The sequence below is a fragment of the Staurois parvus genome, unplaced genomic scaffold (genome assembly GCF_062004578.1).
Source record: "Staurois parvus isolate SC_StPar_1 unplaced genomic scaffold, SC_StPar_1.0 ptg000153l, whole genome shotgun sequence".
In the NCBI taxonomy this organism is placed as follows: domain Eukaryota; kingdom Metazoa; phylum Chordata; class Amphibia; order Anura; family Ranidae; genus Staurois; species Staurois parvus.
In genome coordinates, this window is record NW_028317949.1 from 17001777 (window position 1) to 17026708 (window position 24932).

Consider the following 24932-nt stretch of genomic DNA (forward strand, 5'->3'; position numbering starts at 1 on the left):
AACTCTAATCTGGCCTTCCTGTTTTTGAGGCTCACCAATGGTTTCCATCTTGTGGTGAACCCTCTGTATTCACTCTGGTGAAGTCTTCTCTTGATTGTTGACTTTGACACACATACACCTACCTCCTGGAGAGTGTTCTTGATCTGTCCAACTGTTGTGAAGGGTGTTTTCTTCACCAGGGAAAGAATTCTTCAGTCATCCACCACAGTTGTTTTCCGTGGTCTTCCGGGTCTTTTGGTGTTGCTGAGCTCACCGGTGCGTTTCTTCTTTTTAAGAATGTTCCAAACAGTTGTTTTGGCCACGCCTAATGTTTTTGCTATCTCTCTGATGGGTTTGTTTTGTTTTTTCAGCCTAATGATGGCTTGCTTCACTGATAGTGACAGCTCTTTGGATCTCATCTTGAGAGTTGACAGCAACAGATTCCAAATGCAAATAGCACACTTGAACTGAACTCTGGAGCTTTTATCTGCTCATTGTAATTGGGATAATGAGGGAATAACACACACCTGGCCATGGAACAGCTGAGAAGCCAATTGTCCCATTACTTTTGGCCCCTTAACAAGTGGGAGGCACATATGCAAACTGTTGTAATTCCTACACCGTTCACCTGATTTGGATGTAAATACCCTCAAATTAAAGCTGACAGTCTGCAGTTAAAGCACATCTTGTTCGTTTCATTTCAAATCCATTGTGGTGGTTTATAGAGCCAAAAATGTTAGAATTGTGTCGATGTCCCAATATTTATGGACCTGACTGTATATAAATCCTGTATAATAATAATAATAACAAAAATAATAACTAGAAACGCTACAATTTCTGGGGAAATTGTGTGAAGTGTTCTTGCCTCCACCAGTAGTCTACAATTCACACTATAGCTTTTGTCACTCTGCTGCCTGCTCACACACCTGGGTTCCTATGGCAATTCACTCTAGAGCAAGGGCAGAGAAGAGCGGTTAAAAACAAACTGCTTCAACTTGCTCACTTCACTGGTGGTTGCCATCTTCAAACGGTTGTAGTTTAGAAATAATAAATCCTACACCGAAGAGCTTTATATTTTGAGAATCACAAGACCCAGACCTACATTTTGATGCATAGTATGTCTCTGAAATATTAAAAATGAAGGCACAGTTGCAGTTTAGAAATTGCCCTTCAAATTTGAATGGGCGGCGTGAGTTGCAAACAAATGGTTATATTGTGAAAACTATCAGGACTATGGCTTAGCCGTGGACATTTTTAGTGGCAGCAGGGATAGTTGAACGTTTTGATAGAAGATTTGTGTAGGTGGGCTTGAAAATTAAGGAGTGATGGCAGTTTAGAAATCATGTCCTGATTTTTCAGCTCACACTCTAGCTTTTGTCAACTCCCACTCTAGTTTTGAACATTCCGCCATTTATTCCTACGGGACCAATTTCACCACAAAAACGCAGATATTTCATGAACCATTCGGCGAAACATTCCACAAAGTAATGGCACACCAATCGGGAACAATCCGCACGTTTCGGTTTATTACTGTCTATGTAGTGTAAAAACTGTGGGAGGAGTTAGGGTGGTAAATTTGGCTATAAGAATATATATGTGAGCTAACAGTAAATGGTCTTGCCATGTAAGAACACTTAATAACTCTGGAAGGGTACTACCTATCAGGTTACAAGCCTTCCCCCTGGGAAAGAATTTCTGGTTAAAAGATGAAAAGGAGAAAATGCTAATGTAATAAATATACAATAAACACAGGAAGAAGCAAAAAAAAAAAAAAAAAATAGAAAAACAAAAAAGACCCCAAAAAAGAAGGTTAAGGTACAGCAGTTTACTTTTAAAATATGCATTGTTTTAAATTGGCTTAGAGAGTCCCAAGCTGGCACAACAAATGTAAAAAATGAAAAAGTTATTGAATACAAACCAAATCACAGGACAGTCTGGTAATTTAAAAACAGCCCAAATCGCTTTACTGGCTCTCCTACATAGCCCTGCAGAGAATAAAGGAGTATAAAGCACCATAAAGGAGACAAGAGAGAAATAACTTCCCTCCTTTATAAACAATATTAAATCATTAGTGTTACAATGCAAAATAATGCAGTGTAGAAATTTTATTAAAACCAAAAAAAATCATATACTGTAGCAAGAAACTACACTGCTCAAAAAAATTAAAGGAACACTTTGAAAACACATCAGATCTCAATTGGGAGAATATCATGCTGGATATCTATACTGATATGGACTGGGTAATGTGTTAGAAATGTAAGGATACCCCGTCATTTGATGGAAATGAAAATGATCAATCTACAGAGGATTGAATTCAAAGACATCCCGAAAATCAAAGTGAAAAGATGATGCAGCAGGCTAGTCCATTTTGCTGAAATTTCATTGCAGCAATTCAAAATGGTACTTAGTAATTAGTATTGCCCTCATGTGCTTGTATGAATGCCTGACAATGAGACAAAGGATGGTGTCCTGGGGTATTTCCCACCAGATCTGGACCAGGGCATCACTGAGCTCCTGGACAGTCTGAGGTGCAACCTGGCGGTGTCAGATGGACCAAAATATGATATTCCAGAGGTGTTCTATTGGAGTTAGGTCAGGCGAGCATGGGGTCCATTCAGTGGTATCAATTCCTTCATCCTCCAGGAACTGCCAGCATATTCTCGTCTCTTGAGGCTGGGCATTGTCTTGCACCAGGAGGAACCCAAGACCCACTGCACTAGTGTAGGGTCTGACAATGGGTCCAAGAATTTCATCCTGATAACTAATGGCAGTCAGGGTGCCATTGTCAAGTCTGGAGAGTCCTGTGAGTCCCTCCCTGCATATGCCTCCCCAGACCAACACTGGCCCACTACCAAAATGGTCATGCTGAACAATGTTACAGGCAGCAGAACATTCTCCTGCTCTCATTTGTGAAAAGCACAGGGCGTCAGTGGCAGACTTGCCAATTCTTGTACTTAATGGCAAATGCCAATCAAGCTCTATGGTGCTGGGCAGTGAGTACAGGGCCCACTAGAGGACTTTGTGCCCTCAGGCCACCCTCATGAAGTCTGTTTCTGATTGTTTGGTCAGAGACATTCACACCAGTGTCCTTCTGGAGGTCATTTTGTAGGGCTCTGACAGTTCTCATCCTGTTCCTCCTTGCACAAAAGAGCAGATACCGGTCCTGCTGATGGGTTAAGGACCTTCTATGGTCCTGTCCAGCTCTCCTAGAGTAACTGAATGTTTCCTGGAATCTCCTCCATGCTCTTGAGACTGTCCTGGGAGACACAGCAAACCTTCTGGCAATGACACGTATTGATGTGCCATGCTGGAGGAGTTGGAATGCCTGTGCAACCTCTGTAGGGTCCAGGTATCACCTCATGCTACCAGTAGTGACACTGACCCTAGCCAAATGCAAAACTAGCGAAAAACAGTCTGAAAAGATGAGTAGGGAAAAAATGTCAGCAACCTCCACCTGTAAAACCATTTCAGTTTTGGGGGTCATCTCATTACTGCCCATCTAGAGCACCTGTTGTTAATTTCATTAACTCCAAAACTGCTGAAACTGATGAACAACCCCCTCTGCTACGTAACGGACAAGATCAATATCCCAGGAGTTCAATTGACTTGATGCTATACTCTGATAAAAAAAAAGTGTTCCTTTCATTTTTTAAGCAGTGTAGAAAACATCAGTTCTGAAGATTACCAGCCAAAAAGAATGTGGTTACATCCCAAAAAGATTAATGGAAAACAGTTTTGAGCAGGATTGTGAATCTAGCTGTTCCAGAGTTTGAAACACAAAATAATACAATAATACAATACAAATTTCCTTCCCAAACTCCTTCTGTACTTACAAGCAAATACAACACATTTAAACGTTTAATTCTACTTGTCATGTATGTGAATTTTTAAGGAATTAAAAGTGCTCTGGAAGCAAAGATAGCAATTCAAACATACAGTATATGCCCCCCCCCCCCACATACACACAAAAAAAGTAAAACTTTACTTTTGTGACATTTTACAAACGTTTCAAACATGATCTATACAAAAAGTTACAAAGTCTTCAAAATATACAAAGGTAGTCAATCTTCTGCCACTATCTTCAAGTTCCCAAATCAAAGATAACAATTAAGGCCAAAGTTCAGCAGATGTTAACACTAATTTGGGTTCGCTCACTCCACCAATCGGCATACAATGTGGGCGTACAATATGACGCACACATAATCTTGATCAAGAACAGCTTTCAGCTAGAACATTGTGAAATCTTAGAGGGTTATTTAAAGGTCATTGACGTGGAAATTAAGGGTATAAAGACAGGAGTTCTTTAGATTTACAACAGATTATGGACAAAATACACTTGATTTACTCAGATAGTGGCTTAACAAATCTTCTGGACTTCATCCACTGGCTGAATTTGCCTCTCCCTCTGCTGTTGACTTTTTGTTAAATTAAACTCTAGCTACCAATGTTTGCCTAATGTGTCTTTTTTAATGTGACTTTTGTATTACGCTGCAAGAAAATGTTACTGAAAGTGACATTTTTTGTTTTGATACAACAGAAAGGAGTTAGAACATGTGTCATTGAAAGGACTAGAAAAACAACATTTTTTCTTGTCATCCAAACAATAGAGGGCAAATCTCACCAATGGGACATAGATGGCAAAAACAGGCTGACAGGGGTTCTAACACTCCATTACTGTATCCAAAATGAGAAAAAAAAACTGGTTTTGCCCTTAGACAAACTTTCAAGTCCTGTTGGGTGTTCTATCTGGCAAAGTAATTGCTACTGTATAGCTTGGCACATGTATGCTTTTTGAATATGGAGAATAAGCAATTGGTGCCATTTAGTAAAACATATTTATTGCCCAGCGAATCAGCTTCTAAATTCAGCTTGTAATATGAAGCTTGGGCAATAACACCTGGGAGATAATTGGTTACTATGCCCAGCTGTGCCAGACTGTATGTGCTTCAGCTTTAGTACATTCCCACAATTTTCATTCTAGATAATGTTGAGCTTAGTTATTTGAGCCTAAGCATCTCCTTATTAAAATGATGAGATGTTTAGTGGTGTGTATCAAAGTGGGATGGGACACCTAAGTTCCTTTGGCATATACCTAAAGACTTGTAAATACATTGATTTTGCACAGTTCTGCTCTAGCAATGGATGTTTGGCCTAATAACAATATTGCTGTACAACAGATTGGTTTTATGTTTTTATTATTTGTTTTAATGAAGGTTTTTGTAAACAAACATGCAAGAATTAAAAATAAACTATAAAACCTGTGCTGAGATTTAAAATGGCAGCAGCACTTGAAAAAGCCTCAATACTCTGCTTAGACAATATAATTAAGAAAGACAGATGCACTCCCCCACTTACTACATGATATAAAAAGTGAAAACAATATATAAAGTGCAAATATATAAAGTATATAGTATATAAAGTATATATATATATCACTTGCCCTTCGGAAGATGAAGGGTTCATGTACACAGGGCGTTTGAAAAACTTTTCTGAATGCTAGAAACTGACTGCTAGAAAATGTAGGTAAAAAACGTCAGTTTATGATACATACTATTTGTATTGCCACTTTGTGGGCTATTGCCTTACATTGGAAATCCAACACTGTACCCTTAACCACCGTTTTGCATAGAGTTGATGCTGTGATGCTCATGGAGCGTATTCATTATACCCTATTAGATAAGATGCGTTTATTTGATAAAAAATGTGAATCTTTGAAGGATTTTAGACATTTATTACATGTTTAATAACATCCCAAGTGAAGACTGACTGGTATATAATGCTGACAGAAGTAACGTTTTCGCCTACTTAATCGTCCACACATTTCATGTACTTGCAATCTACTTTTCTCTCTATTTACTCTCTTCCTTATATTAATATAATTTTATGTATTGTACTTTTCAAAAGTGCCTTGTTTTGCTGTTAATATCATTTGAAACTGTACTGTTGTTTTACAGTCTATTTTGCAAAATAAAAATGTTTGTAAACAAAAAAAAGTCAGTTTAGTCGCATTCACCTACTGCGTTTATGCAGGTTTAGCTGCATTTATGTGCGTTTTCATTTAGAGGCATTTTTAAAAGATAACCTTAGGAGACCCTCCCAAATGCCCAGAATGCACTGACAAATAGTAAATAATTAAATATTTCAGACATTTTGTGAGAAATAGAGAGAGCAGAAGCAGGAAGAGCACTACTTTCTGATGGGTGTTGCAACTGTAGCAAAAGTGGCTCGTGAAACACTCGGTTACAAGCATTGGGTGTTTGAAAAGCTGGTAAACTCTACTCTTGAACACGATTTGGTGCTTTCAATAAACTGCATGTAACCGCAATTGCCTATAAACTACTATGTGTACATGGACACATAGGAAACCACAAAGGAGAGTTCAGGGGCTGCTGAAAAAAAAATGCACAACTGTTCCTAAACTTCAGTTTAGCAGCTGCAGTGTACATAAGCCCTTACCCACCTTCTTGACCAGGCCATTTTTTGCGATACGGCGCTGCATTACTTTAAGTGACAATTGCACAGTCGTGCAACACTGTACATAAATGAAATTTATGTAATTTTTTTCCTCACAAATAGAGCTTTCTTTCAGTGGTATTTGATCACCTCTGCGTTTTTTTACTTTTTGCACTATAAACAAAAAAAGACTGACAATTTTGAAAGAAAAAAAAACAATATTTTTAACTTTTTGATAAAAAACATATCTAATAAAAAAAATAAAAATGTCTTCATTAATTTATGCCAAAATGTATTCTGTTACATGTCTTTGCTAAAAAAAATCCCAATAGGTGTATATAATTGGTTTGCGTGAAAGTTCTAGCGTCTACAAATGGCAGTATATATACCAGAAGATAAGCGACTTATAGCGGGACTGCGCTGGGCATTCTGACACTGAGTGGGAACTAACTGACATCTCCAGTGACACTAATACAGTGATCAATGACAATAAAAAGCACTGACACTGTATTAATGACACTGGGCAGGAAGAGATTAATATCTGGGGCGATGAAAGGGTTAACTGTATGTTAGGAAGTGTTTTTATTGTATGCTATGTACTGCTTTACTAAGGAGACCTGATGCTCTCTATTTCTCTGCTTTTCAGAGAGATAGAAAGCAGCATGTCCATGCTGACAGGAGAGAGACCTGTTTTGTTCACACACAGATCTCTCCCTTCTCAGCTTCGCCGACAATCACTGAGTCTCTGCCAGGAATCGCCGGCCTGGACCCAGTGATTGACATCCCCAGGACCCAATAGCAGCCCAGAATGTCAAATTTACGTGATTTAGCACAGCAAAGCTGCCCTGTAGCAGTACATCTGCTATGGGGCGGTGGGTAAGTGGATGAATAACAAAATCTGCCTGCCTGGAGTTTGCATGTTCTCCCTGTGCCTGCGTGGGTTTCCTCCGGGTACTTCAGTTTCCTCTCACACTCCAAAGACATGCTGGTAGGTTAATTGGATCCTGTCTAAATTGGCCCTAATATGTGTATGTAAGAATGTAAGTTATAGACCTTAGATTGTATGCCCCTTGAGGGTTAGGGACTGATGTGAATGTACAATATATATGTGTAAAGCGCTGCGTAAATTGACGGCGCTATATAAGTACCTGAAATAAATAAAATCTGCTGTGTATATTTTGTGTGTGAGGAGTGAACGCAGGAGTGTAGCATATGAACATATAACTTGCACTGAGACATATTTGATAATAAAAAGTGTCTTGCCAAGAAGCTAGCCCCTGTTTATTCTTTTAGTGTCAAAATAGTGGTAGAGCTGTGATTGCCGTAATATGTAGACATCATGGACAGATCCTGGGAAGCCGGTGACCACAATTGTGAGCATATTTGCATCACATACAACCTGTTTGTTTAGTGAGTGGTACCCCTGCCTATTATGGTAGATGCATTCTTTAACATGGGAAATCCCAGCTACCAGATAGAAATAGTTCTTATTCTGATCCCACTCCTGATGAGTAGTAAGCTGGTAGATATATTTGAGGGCAGTTTGCTTGAAACCCTGCAGGGCCTTAGCAATCAAAGGTGAGAAAGATGGCTAGGATTCTCCCCCACACCTCTCCTATTACTATCTGATAGGAGGCCTTGCCCAGAAAGTGCAGAACAGGGAGCAACTTGGTCAGAGGTAGTATGGTATAACTATGCAGTGTGGTGGACTCCATGAAAGGTCTCAATTCCCCTAAGAGAAGCATAATCAGGTCCTTAGATAGATGCAATTTATTATTAGTATACAGGATTTATATAGCACCAACAGTTTGTGCAACACTTTACAATATAAAGGGAGACCGTACAATTACATTTCGGTACAGAAGGAATAGGAGGGCCCTGCTCGTGGAGCTTACTATCTAAATTTAGAGATCACTTCTGCTTCAGGAAACTCATCCAGCAAAGTGCACTGCTTAACCTCCCTGGCGGTATTCCAGAGTGTAGCTCGGGGTAAAATTTCAGTACCAAGAGTGGTAACCCCGAGCTACACTCGGGCTTACCGTGCGGCGTTGCTCAGGGATTCCCTGCAGCGCTTACCTTGTCCTTTGCTCCCGCGATGTGTCCCCTGCAGTGTCCCCGGCCATCTCCTCCGGCCAGTGCCGGCATCCGGCTTCCGTGTTCTGGTCCCTGTGACGTCGGGACGTACGGGCGCCGGAACCGGCGACAAATTTAAAATTTTTAAAAAATGTTATTTTTTTTAAAATTATTATTATATAGTAAACCATTGCTGTTTCAATGCATTTCACATATATTTTGTCCCTACTGCTTTGCCCTGTGCCCTGCCTACATTTTGACTGTTCTTTCTGCCTGGAAACTTAGAAAAGTCCATGGCGTCCAAAAAGCGTCCCTTTAGGTCAAAATCGGTTTTAGACCAGCTAGAGATCAGCGATAGTAAATCAGAACCACTTGCAGAATTGAGTGATAATGATTCGTGGGGAAATTCGTCATCAGACACTGAAAACGATTTTGCGACTTTGCTCAGTGATGTGCGAACTTGGCGCTATATTTCAAATTTCAGTGTTTTTGGTTTGATTATATTATTGAATTAAATTAATTATTATATTATTATTTTTTATGAGTATTTATGAAGTAATTACTAAGAATTGCAGGCCTACAATACATAACACCAAATTTCCATGCAAAAAAATGGTACCGCTTTTGGTACAAAATTCCTGACATAATCATACCGCCAGGGAGGTTAAAAGGAATGTGTACGCAACAAAACCACCCTTCTCCTCGCCCCCCTTGAAATGGCCTGAAACTCCAACACATTGTCCATAGAGAGCTCCATTAGAGATGTAGGGGAGAAAAATGAAATGTACAACTGGCAAATGAGTGTAGACTTGCCAAATGCTGATTAGATTGTGAATTGGCACCCTTTTTTAACCCCTTTGCGTCGGCCGCACACAAATGTGTGGCCTCCCGGCGACTGGGCCTAGACGCCGAGCAGCCGCACATTTGCGTCCATGTAACTAAATACATATGTGCTGAGAGCGTGCGCCCTGCGCGCTCCCAGCACACATGTGTGGTAATCACGGAAAGGTCCCGGTCCGCTCTTTCGATCGGGACCTTTCCCGATCATGTGACCACCGTGACGCGTCATCACGGCAGTCACATGACTCCTAAACCACGCCCCAACCGCCCCGCCTCCCGGTGTCTGAATCTCTTAAAGGGCCGGGAGGCGTTGGCGGGAAGGGGTTAAACATTTCCATGCCCTGCCCATTCAGGCTTGATGATCAAAGTCATCACTTCCATCATACTGCATGCCTGGACCACTATGTAATTACTGCATACATTTATTTAAATATGTCCATCTATGAATTGAGTTTAATGCGTTTTCACATGGTATTTACCAAGCATTTTGAGTGTTTTGTGGCAAATACTGCAATGAATTGAGTTTCAGGATTGCATGAGATATTTAGGGAAGATGTGTCTGGACATCTAAATACTCCATGCATTCTGCTTTTGTGAATGGAGCCCAGTGTGTTTAAGTAGGATAGAAAAAAAGTTGTTAGTGTCAGTGTATCAGTGTATTTAGGAATGACAAATAATGCACACATGTGTGGCATCACTATGACCGTCAGGAATAGGATAATTTATTTTGCACTTTTTTTGGTGGTGGGTCATGGAAATGGCAAAATGTAACATTCATAATAATCCCACAGCTTTTTAGTTATGGTCAGAGGAGTCCATTTGGCATATCCCACATAGCTATACATATACCTATTTGTTATGGCATTTATATAGCACTGACAATTTACACAGCATTTTACAAATTGTATATTCACATACAGTAAGTACCTGCACTCAAGGACCATTCTTACTACTTTAAAAGTGATCTGGTGGCTATAGAGCCATCCAGATCACTTTTATGGAACAGTTCATTGTTGGATGGAAAAATGATACTAAACCATGGCTGCAGCTGCAGCCATGAATTTGTTTTTCCACTTGAAGTCCATGATGTTTTAAAATGGCCTAAGGATGGCAAATGGTTAACAGGTCAGCGATCCCCAAAACATAACAGTATATACAATGCATTTCAATAATATTGTGTGGCTTTTTTTTTTTTGGAAAATATTTTTTTTTTTAATACAAATACATGTTGATCATACTCTTGCTTGTTAGTAGTGACAACTGCAGGATCATCTACGTTCTGTTGCATTACCACTGTTTGTGCACATGCTCCAAAAAATCATATATATGGCTTACTCTGCCTTGCTTTTTTTGCAATCTGTATGGGAGATGAGCAGGTCCTGCATACCCTGTGGTGAATGGAAAAGACAGGATCAACCATTGCCAAATATTCCTAAACACCTTGCCAGGCAATGCTGCTGGTGGCAACATATGCAGCTGGGAGTCCGACAAGATGGGTAAAAATGTTTACTTGATAGCAGTTTATCCTGTCATTGCAGTTCATGGCAGGGAAAATTGCTCCTGTCCACCACCTGGGCCTGTCCACCACCTAGGAATAGCTTTTATACTCTACTATAGAACATATTTTGGAAGGAAATAAGAAAAAAAAAAAAAAGGAATTTAAGTTTAAAACCATGGTAAATAAAAACCTACCCCCCCTTTCATGTTTCCACTCCCTTGTTACCTGTATATCCAGGTTGTTCCTGAAAAGCTGGATGGAGTCAGGGTTTTATGACCCTTATGAATTACTACGCCAATATGAAAAAAAACCTAGCTGTTACAAGCATCACATTTGTACAGCCTTCTAGTGTCAAAAAACTGACACTTAAAACAATTGGGTAATTATGACAACCTCATTTGGTCACGAATGGTCACGCCCTAGCACGCACGCACGCCGTGACCACGTGAATTGATATTTCCCAAACTGAATGAGGAGGAGACTGGAGTATGAGCTACTAATAATCTACTGATTGGAGGTCCTTTTGGGTTGCTGGCTGGAGCACATGGATGGTGGATCACTTTATCTTAAAGAGACACTTACCACTGGAATGAATTGAACATTTCACATTATAATTTTATTTTATATTTTTTTTGGTGGAAGTTTATTTCTTTCTAATTATTATACAGGATTTATATAGCGCCAACAGTTTGCTCAGCACTGTACAATATAACGGGAGACAATACAGCAACAATACAAGAGGGATAGGAGGGCCCTGCTCCTTGGAGCTTACAATTTATTTTATTCTTTTATATCAATTGGACATTGTGTTTTTAACCGATGAGGAGGATGAGACCCCAGAGAGCCACTGCTCTTGTGTAGATCGCTGGATCGAGATGGAGCTTGGGGGGGACTGCTGCATACAGAAAGTTTTTACCTTGAGCCTTTACAACCAGTTTAAAGAGAAGGAAAGGCCTATGCTTTAGAGACCTGCCACTCCTACTTCCAAGAAGCATTACCTTCTCTATTCTCAGGCTTCTGCCAAGCCCAAACCTTGATCCCAGTCTCACAAGCAACCATGGCTTCAAAGCCCTTTAAAGGCTAAATTCACTTTTTTTCCCTACATTCCAGCTCCCCTATGCACCAATATACTGTACCATTAATGTTGCAGAAAAATAGAAGCTTTCTTTGATCTTGCGAACAAGGCCTTACCTTAGCCCTTGCTGCATTTCTTAGAAAGCTTCATCATCTCCTGATATGTAGATTTAGGGCTCATGTATACTGCAGCTCCTAAACTGATGTTCAGGAGCTGTTCAGTATTTTATTCAGCAGCCCCTGAAGTCTCCCTAATGTTTTCCTATGTGTCCATGTACACTATGTCATTTACAGTTGTTTACAGGCAGTTGAGTTTACAGCAGTTTTTTTGAACGCACCAAACTTGCATTCAGGAGTAGATTTAACCGGTGTTTCAAACGCCCAACGCTTGTAAACGCAGTTAACCGAGTTTATAAGCATTTGCATTTAGAAGCGTTTTTTAACTGTTCCATATCCAAATGTTGTCCAGAGCCTTTTTTCATCATCAGAAATGCATGCAAAGCGTTTTCCATGTATTCAAATGGACCTAGCACACAAGCGCAGTCAGTTCCAGGTTTTGCGTGAAGGAAAAAAATGGTAGAACGTGCTGCATTATTCTCATAATGGGATCCATAGTCAATACAACCAGAAAAGACAGGTAATCTCAACACATACTGCTCCCTCTGCTTCTGCTCTCTCTGTTCCTCTCAAAATATCTGAAATGGTTAATGTTACTATTTCTCAGTGCATTCCGGGCATTTAAGAAGGTCTCCTGAGATTATCTTTTAAAAACACTTTTAAACGCAAACGCTCATAAACGCGGTATGCAAACGTGGCTAAACAGACGTTTTTTAACCTACGTTTTCCAGCAGTCAGTTTCCATCGTTCAGAAGAGTTTTCCAAATGCCCCGTGTACATGAGCCCTTAGGACAGAAAAAACAGGAAGCACACTTGTGGCTGCCTTCCCCCCTTTCAGCAGATCACTACCACCCACTTCCACAGGTGCACAATTTTCCAATGCATCAATTTTGTTTTATCTTGCATAGGATCGTTCATTTTGCAGTGTGCAGGAGATGAGCAATCAGATAACAGCCTATGTGGATAGAGTGTAGAAAAAGAGAAGTGTGTCCTGTGTTCTGTAAAGCTCACCATACAATCTGATTGTACAATCTCCTTTAGAACTACTATCAATTATGTAGTGCAAGGGCCTGTCTGGTTGGATACAGAGAGATTGGATAGATGGTGTGTCCTCCTATGATATAGTCTTGGTAAATCTAAAGGAGATTGGATTGTATAGTGTATGGCCACCTTTATAAACCTAAAATTAACTAGTTTGCGCTTTTGGTGCCAATAATTGTTAATGACACACAAAACACAGGAACAAGCATACATTTTGCCACATGAAAAAATGAGTGACAAATGCAGTAAAACACACAGTTAAAAATGTGCAACCCACATCACACCAAAATGTCCCATGAGCTACTTTGCCAAATATAGTGCAGCCCAATGAAATGAACAGGCTGCCCTATGTGTCACTGGAAAAACAAGGCAAAAAACATGAGCTCCCACTACTGTAGGTGTGAATGGGACCTGAAAGTGAAATTGGTTTGTTTACAAAAAAACAATGAGGCTCCATTCACATCTGTGCATTTCTGAACGCATGGCAAAACTGCACAGAAAATACACTCCTTGACATGCATTGAAGAAACATGCTGCAAATGTGCACCGTGTCTGTGTGGTCTTCAGGGGCGGACTGACAGCTCATGGGGCCCCCGGGTAATAGGGGATCATGGGGCCCCTGTGTCCTTGCCCAAACTCAAAAAAGCCTATGAAAAAGGTACCAGGGGCATCTCATGGGGCCCCCTACTGACCCCGGGAAGTCCCCGAGTTTCCAAATGGTCAGTCCATCCCTGGTTGTCATTACATGTTTAAAGCATCTCAAGCGTGGCAAATGCACCAAAACTGCTGTAATGCACCACGCTCCGCTCAAAAAAAAGTTTAAAGCTTCTCTGGAGCAATTGTTGTTTGTAGGGCAGCCCATTCAAGTGAATGGGCTGCCCTATGCTTGATGAGTGAAAATGCTACAAAACGCCCAAAACAAAACGCATGCGGGAATGTGAGTTTTCACTACATGGAGATGTGAACAGCGCCTGACAAATGAATGTCTCCATTCACTCCCTCCTATGTACTTGTATAAAGATAGCCATACACTATGCAATCTGATTGTAAAATCTCTGTACAATTTCCTTTAGATTTACCAGAACTATGGACTTGGAGGACACACATGAACAATCCATTCAATCTGTATCAAATCAGACAGGCCCTTGTACTACAAAGCTGAAAGGAGATCTGAAGGACATTGTACAATCAGATTGTACAGAAAGTGGGTGGAAGGTAGTATTGTAATGAAGCAGGGGTGGTCCAGAAAAGTGAGCATACACCCCCTCCTGTGATGCAACAAGAAAAGTGAAGGCTTCTGGGAGATGTCTTACAGGAAGTGAATGCTAAGAGATGATCTACAAGAAGTGATGGAATCTGAAAGTCATTTAAAAAATTCTAATAAACTGACAAGATTTTAAACCTCTTGTGGATAAGATAAGTGAGAAATAAGCACATTGGGTGAACTTATCCTTTAAGTCGGAGGAAAGCTCCTCTTCATAACAAAGGGGTTTCCTTACTCTCTTGGGTGGGGCAATATTTTCAGGCCTTTTTTGTAAGTTGGAAGCAGAAGAAGATTTTCTTGTTCAAACATTTTATTATTTTTTCAAAGGCAAGGAAATACAAGTTTAGGACAATCCATACAGATACAAGTGAGAACAGAAATGGTGTCCTCTGTTGTGTGGAACCACAGAAAAACATGAAGAAGTATAACAGCATATTAGTAAACAGGATCAGGGTATATACCAGATAGGGGGCTCTGCTCCCTGTAATCATATGAGGGTTCCATATGAAGCAGTAGAGATGGGACAGGTGGGAGTAGGGTAGAAGGGAGGAAAGTGAGAGAGCTTGAAGATGGGATGGAAGTAAGCGAGAAAGAATGTGTGACTTCTAGGGGGGAGAGAGACTCGAGACCATATAAATGCATAACTCACTAATGTTGGATAGTCAAGGTAGTGGATTAGGAAATATCAAGGAAGGAGTAATGCGTCGTCAAAGTTTGGTGGGAGGAAATGTTCCACCCATGGGGTCAAGATTGACAAAAACCTAGGAACGGCATATAGAATGGTGGCTTCCACTTTAGCATGAATCATAGCCTGTGTAACCTTGTTCCAAACTGCTACAGTACACAAAGACGGAGATTTCCACAATCTGGCTTTGATATGTTTAGCTGCTGTGGTGACTTGCAAGAGGAGTTTAAATTGAGGCTTAGAAATGCTGGAAGGGCACAAATTTAAGAGGGCTACAATTGGGTTAGGTGGTATTGATTTCATGAAGAGCTTGGCTAACATATGAAAGATTTCAACCCAAAGGGCTCGGGATACCAGGCAAGACCTCCAGATAGGAAAGTAGGTCCCTACCATCCACAACCCCAAAAGCAATCAGAGGGATAGCTGGGTGTATATTTAGCAATCCTCGCCGGGGCCAGGTACCATCGGGTCAAGACCATATAGTTTGTCTCTAGGGCTGCTACATTTTGTGAAGAGGACTTAGTTGCAGTCCAGATGCGGTCCCAATTTGCAGGGTCCAATTGATGGCCCAGATCCACCTCCCATCTATTGACATAAGAGGGGTGTAATGAGGACTCAGGGGTGGAGAGGAGAGTGTAGGTATCAGAGATTAGGCCTTGCCTATGCGGATCTCTATCACAAAATCATTCAAAGGGGGACATCGAGCGTGTCAACCAGGGTTGGGCAGTATGCGGACAGTAAAAGTGTAGTAGCTGGAGGTATCTAAAGATTTTTGATGCTGGTAGAGAGTGTGTCTCATGGAGGGAAGGGAAAGATTTGAAACCTCTATTGGTCAAAAAGTGGTTGGTACGGAGGAGGCTGGCCAAGAGCCAGTGTCTAAAGGATTGCGGGGAGGACCAGGCCAGGGGGAAGGCCGGGTTTCAAAGATAGGAGAGCAGGGGGTTGTGTGGTGACTGAAGGGAGTAGCAGGATTTTAGTTTTTGGGTTAACCAAAGAGAGATATAGTGAGATGTTATGGGGCTACAAAGTTGGTGGCGATTCGATGGCCGCAGCCATAAAAGATTGGCGGTTGAAACTGGGTCACAATCAATTGATTCAAGGATGACCCATTGAGGAATTTCATGAGTCGCATGATATTTAGACATTTGTGCAAAATGTGCTGTTTGGTAATATTTAGAAATGTCTGGGAGGCCAAGGCCGCCTCTGAGTCTAGATTTGTGTATGGTAGAACATGGTATGCAAGGACGGATTGAGCCCCAAACATAGGTATATATGCGCTGCTGTAGGATACGAAGATAATGTGAAGGTACTGGAATGGGCAGAACTCTAAACAGGTAAAGTATTTTAGTGAGAATGGATATTTTCACAACAGTAATCCTGCCCATCTAGGCCAATGGCAAAGAAGACAATTTGGTCATGAGATTCATAAGGTGGGTCAAGAGGGGTATGTAGTTAGGTGCATAAAGATCCGATAGGCTAGAAGTTAATTTAATGCCTAGGAAGAGGATTGAGAGCTGTGACCAAGAAAAGGACAGAGCCTGTTGTAAGTGAGCCAGGTCCTGGGGAGTAAGGAAGACATTGAGAGCTAACACTTTCTAGTGGTTGAGGTGGAGGCCAGAAATAGAGCCGAAATCCTCAAGGAGCTGGAGAAGGATGGGAGCGGAGGTCAAAAGGGAGGTGAGAAAGAGGAGCAGGTCATCTGCGAAAAGGCAAAGCTTGTGGTGGGGACTACCAATTTTAAGTCCTCATATGTCTGGGTTAGCTCTTATCAGAAGGGCCAAAGGGGGTGGAGCCTGAACATGGCGGCATGGGAGAGGGTGTAGTAAGCACTCTCCGATAGCCTCCCCTCGTTTATCCTCCCTATGAATCCCTGATTGAATGGCCAGCAGCACTAATTGAGTGCAGAGACCCACCTGCAGGAGAGGATTCGTGGAAGCCCGAGGACGATCGGACCCAGGAGAGTGTCAGGAGAGAGACGGGAGGGGGATACCTCTGGGTTTTCCCCCGACGCCCAGCAGCTGTTATCGAGGAGGAGCAGGGTTGCCAGGGAGACGGTCGGGCAGCCTGGAACCTGGAGAGAGCTGAGAGAGGGAAACCTCGTGGTATCTTCTGGCGTCTCGCGGTGTCACGCGGTGGCTTCGGAGGAGCAGGGTTGCCAGGGAGACGGTCGGGCAGCCTAGAGCCAGCTGAGAGAGGGAAGCCTCGTGGTATCCTCCGGCATCTTGCGGCGGCTTCGGAGGAGCGGGGTCGCCAGGGAGACGCCGGTGAGACGGGCAAGGTATTGGAGCGGCACCGACACGTGGGAAGCCGCGGAGGAGCTCTGGGAGCTCAGTGAAGGAGAGAGATTGCCCGATAGCAGTGCAGGTGGAGGAGAGCAAAAGACATATTGCCCCCACAATATACACCACGTATAAACATATACCTGTCTCCTCTACTTAACCTACCTCCACCCCATATCACCTCCTAACCATTCTCAACTTTACAGTCTTATAAACTTTATATCTTCATTTTCATAAAAGGGTTAAAAAGTATACCTCCTACACTACTCCTTTCTCTATTAAGTATTAACCTGTATATCAACTCCAACTTAAGAGGACTTGTGACCTAAAGATAAGCTACATGAGCTACGTGAGACCCCTAGGAATCCTTTCAAGAGGCTATAAGTGGACAAAAATACAGAGGAGATCTGCTTCTGGAGTGAGGTTCCAACGCGGTGGGTGAGTGATGACCGTGGGTTAGTCTTCAGCCTACAGGTCCCCTTTTTATACACCATTTACATTGGGTTCGTATATTAGACTTTTATATATATTGAGCTCCTGCACTACTTTCCCAAGTATCCAGAATAAGACAGTGCTTTAAAAATTCATCCTGAAAATAAAAGAATTAGGGGATTCCTAGGATAGGTCTGAAGATCGGGAGGAGTAAGAGAACCGAAGTTGCATGAAACAAGAGTAAATATTTCAATAACAACATGAAAGGTAAAAATATAAAAGGGAGCGGGCCTAAGAATACCCAAACTGGTACCATTAAGAAATATGTGTCACAAGGAAATGTTACCCCAGAAAGAACTCAGGGAATAAATGAAAAAAGTGAATTGGATATAAGTGTGGATAATAGTCCGAGACTTTCCCTGGGCCCAGTTTATAACAATCAAATGGAAGGTATTGAACCAAGAGAGTTGGAAAGAGATATGCAAATACCTAACAAAAAAGAAATGGTGGAGATGTTTAAAGGTTTGGAAAACTCAATAAAGCAAGAGATGGGGATGATCCGGGAAGATCTGGGACAACTGTTAACTAGGGTGGAGGAAGTGGAGGAGAAGGTACAAGCCCAGGCTCAGAATATCCTAAAATTAGAGAAATGGATAATTGAAGATAAAAAAGAATACAAGAGATTGCTTTATAGGATGGAAGAACAAGAAAATAGAGAAAGGAGAAATAATATCAGAGTAAGAGGAATCCCGGAACTGACAAAGGGGGAAGATTTAAAAGAATTATCTGGCAAAATCTTGAACTTCATAATGGACAACTCGGATGAGGAGATGTTCAAACTGGATGAAGTATACAGGATTGGGAAGTACCAACAAGGAAAAGGGGTAGAAAAACCGAGAGATATAATTGTTAAATTTCATAATTATGGAGATAGAGAAGAGATATGGAAAAAGATCAAAGGAAAAACAAATATTACATATGGAGGGAAAAATATCCAAATTTTTGCAGATCTGACAGCAGAGACTCTGAGAAGGAAGAGATCACTGAAACCCCTATTAGAAGAGATGAAAAAACAAAATGTGAAATACAGATGGGGTCGTGACTTAAGTTTAATTGGGTGGAGGGATGGAACTACAGCTATTTTAAAATTCCCGGAAGACATGGAGGAATTTTGTGACAAACTTGGACTGCAGAGACAAACGATACCTGGTTGGGAAGTGGAGGAGGGAGAGTTGGATTTTTGTGGGTCAGGAAAGTGGCAGCTGGTCAAAAGAGGAAATAGAGAATTAACAGATAAGGGGATATTGGGGAGGAGGGGGAGGTAAGCGGCCATGGGCAGAGTCAAACCCCCATAGAGGGATCAAAGGTGGAATATGATCCAAAGGCATGGGAAGCCTGGGGGGGGTGGGGAGGCGGGAGGGAGGGGGGGGGGGAGCTGGCAGGGGGGGAGGGTTAGGAAGGGTAGGGGTTGGGGAGAGTTGAGGGAGGGAGGGAGGGAAAAGAATAATAAAAAAAATACTCTGCAGGATAGAGAGAGGTATAAAAAGCAAGGGTAAAGAGAAGGAGGATAGTTATGTGATCTCTAAAAAAAAAAAAAAAAAAGATGGAAGATTTACAAGTTATCACTTATAATGTAAAGGGATTAAATTGTCCTGGGAAGAGATTTAGGTTATTTAAGGAATTACATCATCAAGCAGTTTCGGTGGTCTTTTTGCAGGAGACACATCTTGAGATAGAATCTAAGGTGAAGCTGAAATCTAGAGAATACCCAATATGGTATTTTGCAGATTCCCCAATTAAGAGAGCTAAAGGGGTGGCAATAGGGTTCAGAAAAAATATAAGATTTGAATTAAAGGACAGAAAAGTGGACCCAGAGGGGAGATATCTGTTTTTGAAGGGTAAAATACAAGGGGTGGAGTGCACAGTAGCCAATATATATTGTCCAAATAAAAAACCAGAGGAGTACTTGAAGGGTGTGTTAAAAAAGTTGATGGATTTTAAAGAGGGTTGTATAATAGTGGCGGGAGATTTTAATTTTTGTATGGATCCACAAATTGATACAAATTCTAAGGTACAAAGAGAGGGGAGTAGATCTCTGAGACTATTAAAGAAGGTGATCCATGGATGCCAATTGGTAGATTCATGGAGAATCTTGCATATGAAAGATAGAGACTACACATTTTTCTCAAATGCACATCAGATATACTCAAGGTTGGACTATATATTGATAGAACATCACTTTATAGACTCAATGGTTAAAGCAGATATAGGAGTAATGACGCTCTCGGATCATGCCCCTGTTGTATTGAGGATGGGATGGGGGAGGAGAACAGAAGGGGTAGGTTGGAGGTTGAATGAAGCACTTCTCATGGACAAGGATAATGCACAGAGGATTGGGAAGGAAATTGAGAGATTCTTTAAAGAGAACGAGACAGAGGATGTGTCTAAAGCAACAGTATGGGAGGCTCATAAGGCATATATAAGAGGAGTTCTGATTGCAATTGGGGCAAGAAAAAAAAGAGAAAGAAGAGAAAAAATTAGTGGGTTCTTAAAAGATATATCGGAGTTAGAACAACTATATAAAAATAAAATGCTAAAAGAAATTAAGCAGAAGATAATAAAAAAGAAAGAGGAACTGGAAACCCTGATGGAAGAGGAGAGAAGGAGAGTGTATAATAAAGTGTTAAGCGAAAACTATAAATGGGGAGATAGGCCAGGAAAATATTTAATGAGAACCTTAAGGAAAAAAAAAAATAGGAATTATATAGATAAAATAAAAAGCCCTAAGGGAGAAATTGTCCACTCAAATAAAGAAATTGCAAAGACGTTCGCGGACTATTACAGGAAGTTGTATAATATCACTCCAGATGATGAAGTAAATAATATGGATAAGGAAAAAAGGAAAAAAAAAAGGAAGATTTATCTAAAAAATGCAGGATTACCAAAAATAAAAGAAGACCAACTAAACTCCCTTGAAGCAGAGATTACACAAGAAGAGATAAGGATAGTAGTAAAAAGTATGGAGATGGGGAAGAGCCCAGGCCCAGATGGTTATACAGTAGGGTATTATAAAAAATTTAGTGAAATATTAAACCCCAAACTGGAAAAATATATGAATGCCCTGGGAGGAGAGATGGACATGAGGGGAGAATCTTTGCAGGCTCATGTGGTACTGTTACATAAAGAAGGGAAAGACGTCTCGCAATGTTCAAGTTATAGGCCCATTTCACTGTTGAATTTGGACACCAAGATATATGCAAAGGTCCTAGCGAATAGGTTGAAGGAGTTTATGCCTACATGGATACATGGAGATCAGGTGGGCTTTGTCCCAGGAAGAGAGGGCAGGGACAATGGGTTGAGATCCCTGATGCTGATTCAGAGAAGTAAAAATGGGGAGGTACCAGCGGTGGCCCTTTCAATTGATGCAGAAAAGGCCTTCGATAGAGTAGACTGGGGCTTCATGATGGATACCTTAGAAGATCTAGGAATAGGAGGTAGAATGAGGGAATGGATTGGAAAACTGTATAGTAAACCCTCGGCAGTGGTAATAGTAAATGGGGAAAAAACAGAACCCATTGGGATGTCAAATGGAACGAGGCAGGGCTGCCCTTTGTCTCCCTTATTATATGTTTTGTCATTAGAGCCTCTTTTATCAACAATAAGGAAAAATGGAGACATAAAGGGAATTCAGATAGGAAGTGTAGAACATAAAGTGGCAGCTTTTGCTGATGATCTGCTGTTTTATGTGGGGAACCCCAGGATCACACTCCCAAATCTAATGAAATTGTTGAAGGAATATGGAGAATTATCAAATTTAAAAATCAATCCAACAAAAACTGAGATCTTAAACAAAAATATCCCAAAAAGTGAACAAGAAAAAATACAAGAAGAGTTTCCCTTTATTTGGAAAGAAAGTGATATAAAGTACTTGGGTGTAAGGCTCAGCACGTCGTATAAAAACTTGTATAAGCTAAACTATATTTCACTATTGAATGAAGTAAAAGGGGAATTAAAAGCGTTAGAGAGAGGAACCCCATCGTGGTTAGGACGTATAAACTTGGTAAAAATGATAATCGTACCAAAAATTTTATACAGATTCCAAATGATACCAATTAAACTCCCGGAAGCTTTTTTTAAAGTGATAAAAAAAATGATAACGGGATATATCTGGAGGAAGAAAAAACCGAGGGTGTCCCATGAGGTATTAAGTAGAGATAAAGAGCGGGGTGGCCTGGGAGTTCCAGATATAAAGAGATATTATAAAGCAGTAATATTAGGAAGAATCTTTGATTGGACGTTCAATGTAGAGGGGAAAAGCTGGGTAAAAATTGAGAATACACTTAGTGGAACTAAACTGAATAGTATAATATGGTTACCGACACAATATAGAGGACTGAAGGAGGATTTAAGTTTGTACACTGTAAATGTATTAAGGGAATGGGATAAAATGCACAAATATATGAGATGGGAATTTAACTCTATACTTATGCCACTAAGAAATACAGAATTTTTTCCACCAGGTAGAGAAGAAATAGCAGGTAGATGGTTTACAAAGGAGGACGTCCAACTCAGAGATATAATGGGGGATGGGAAATTGAAGACCTTTAAAGAGCTGGAATAGGAAAAGGGAAATATTTTCACTAGGCTGGATGAGTGGCGATACTATCAATTAAAACGTTTTTGGGGAAATCTAAAAAAACCCCTGAGAATGAAAGAGGATTGGAATTTGTTTGAAAGGTTGCTGGACACACGGGGTGATGGGAAACATGGAATAGCCAAAGTATATAGAATCCTCACAGATTTAGGCACAAATATTAAACCACTGCACATAGTGAATTGGGAAAGAGACATGGGGGTGGTACTAGATGAAGGAAAACAGAAGAAAATAAATAGATTAGTTCACGGAAATGTAAGTTTGAGGGATGTGGAATTAAATTATAAATGTCTGACAAGATGGCACATTGTTCCGAGTGTGGAGGGAAAGATAAGTGCGGAGAAATCACAGTGGTGTTGGCGAGAGTGTGGGGAAGTGGGGACAGTTTATCATATTTGGTGGGAATGTCCAAAGATTCAAATATTCTGGAAAAAAATAATATATTTAATAGAGAACATCATTGAAATGAATATCGGGTTAGACCCTGGGATATGCCTGTTACATAGTTCAGAAATACCAATTAGTAAATATAAGAAATTAGGTTTAGGGTACTATTTGAACGCAGCAAAAAGCCTGATCCCCAAATATTGGAAGAAAAGAGAAGTACCGATAGAGGAGGAATGGATAGAGAGAGTAAACTGGACTAGGGAGATGGAGAGGATATTTTATATACAGGAAGATAAGATGGAGATACATCTCGCGAGATGGGAAAAATGGGAAAATTTTGTAACAAGTAGGAGAAATTGAAAAATAGAACGTCATAGAGAACAAACTAGTAGGATACGCTTGCTTTGGATACAAGACAAGGGAATGCAGAGCGGGGGGGGGGGGGGAGGGGTCAAGGTTTTAAGAGGGGGGGTTATTGAAAACATAAGAAATAATCGTATATTTATGAGGATAGAGATGAAAATGTCTTTTCGTTATTTTTTTCTATTGTTATTTCTGTGCAAATACTAATAAATATTTAAATAAAAAAAAAAAAGAAGGGCCAAAGGTTCTATGGCTAGGGCGAAGAGCAAGGGAGAAAGTGGGCAACTTTAGTGGGTGCCACTCAAGATTGGGAATGGTGCCGACTTGTGACCCAAGTATCTGACTCTAGCCGAAGGCTCATGATATAGGGAGAAGAACCAGGACAAAAAGTGGGGGCCAAAGCCCCAGCAATGCAGGATGTGGTCAAGGTATGGCCACAAGACCATATCAAAAGCCTTCCTGATACCTAGGGATAAGAAGCAGGTGGGGATGTTGTGAGAATGGGCTAAATGGGTGAGAAGAACTGCATGCCTAACATTATCTCTGGCTTGGTGGGTGCGTATAAAGCCTACTTGATCATTGTGGATGAGGGAGCCAATAGACGGGTTAAGATAGGTGGAGAGGATTTTTACAAGGAGTTTAATATCTATATTGAGGAGGGAGATTGGTCTATAGTTTGTCCAGATTGAGTCGTCAGAGTTGGGGATCACAGAGATATTAGCCGTCACTTATCAGGGTTAAAAGACTAGCCAATTAGGATAGCGTTAAAGGCATTTGTTAAAACAGGAGAGAGAAGGTGGGCAAATTTCTTGTAACAAGTAGCGCAGAAGCCATCAGGACCCGGGCGCTTATGAGGCTTCAGGTCCTTGATAACGTTCAGGGTTTCAGTTGAGGTGATTGATTGTTCCAGGGCTTCCAGTCGGCGATCCTAGTTTCAGAAAAGAAAGGTGGGCTAAGTGAGCTTCAGCGTGGGGCTGGTCAAAGGAATCCGTAGGGTAATACAGCTCTGACAGGTGCTTACGGAAAACTTGTAGGATACGTTCTGGATTACTAGTAAAATTGCCTTGGGATATGCGCAATCGGATCGGTTTAGTAGCTTGATCAAGTCTGCTAAGCGAAATTGCTAGGAATGTGTTGGGTTTGTTTGCTTTGGTATAATATTTATATCAGGACCTACGAAGAGAAAGTTCCGCCTGGTCCGTGAGGAAGAGATCTAGTTCTAACCGTGATTGCTCCTAGGCTTTCCAGGTGCTAGGTTATGGAGCGCACTGAAAGGCCTGGTGGGACTGGTTGTAAGCTTGTTCAAGAAAGGAACATTCTCTTTATTCAGGAAGGATGCCCTACTGATGCAGAACCCCAGCAAAACAGGTTTGTGGTCCTCCCAGAGAAGGAGGGGGAAATGTCTGAGGTAGAATTGAGTGACAGGTATTCTTTAAGAACAGTCTTAATGTCTGAGTTGTGAGATGGATGGGAAAGTAGAGTATCATTGATGACCCAAGAGGGACAGATGGTGAACTTGCTAAAGACACTGACAAATATCTCAATTTGCTTTTGTACAAGGGTTTTGGGAAAGATTGTAGCCTTCTTTGAGGCAGTTGTGGTTGTTCAATTTTGTTCTAGACCTCTCCAACAGAATGTCTTGGTGGCATAAGACAAGAGGATTCATTGGATTTTCAGATATCATTGAATCCTGGCATGAGATGGGTAGTTTGTTTCTTCCTCTGTCCTGGAAGGTCCTGATGACAGAAGCCAGGAGTAGTGGGATGGGGAGTAATTTTGGACTATTTTTCTGT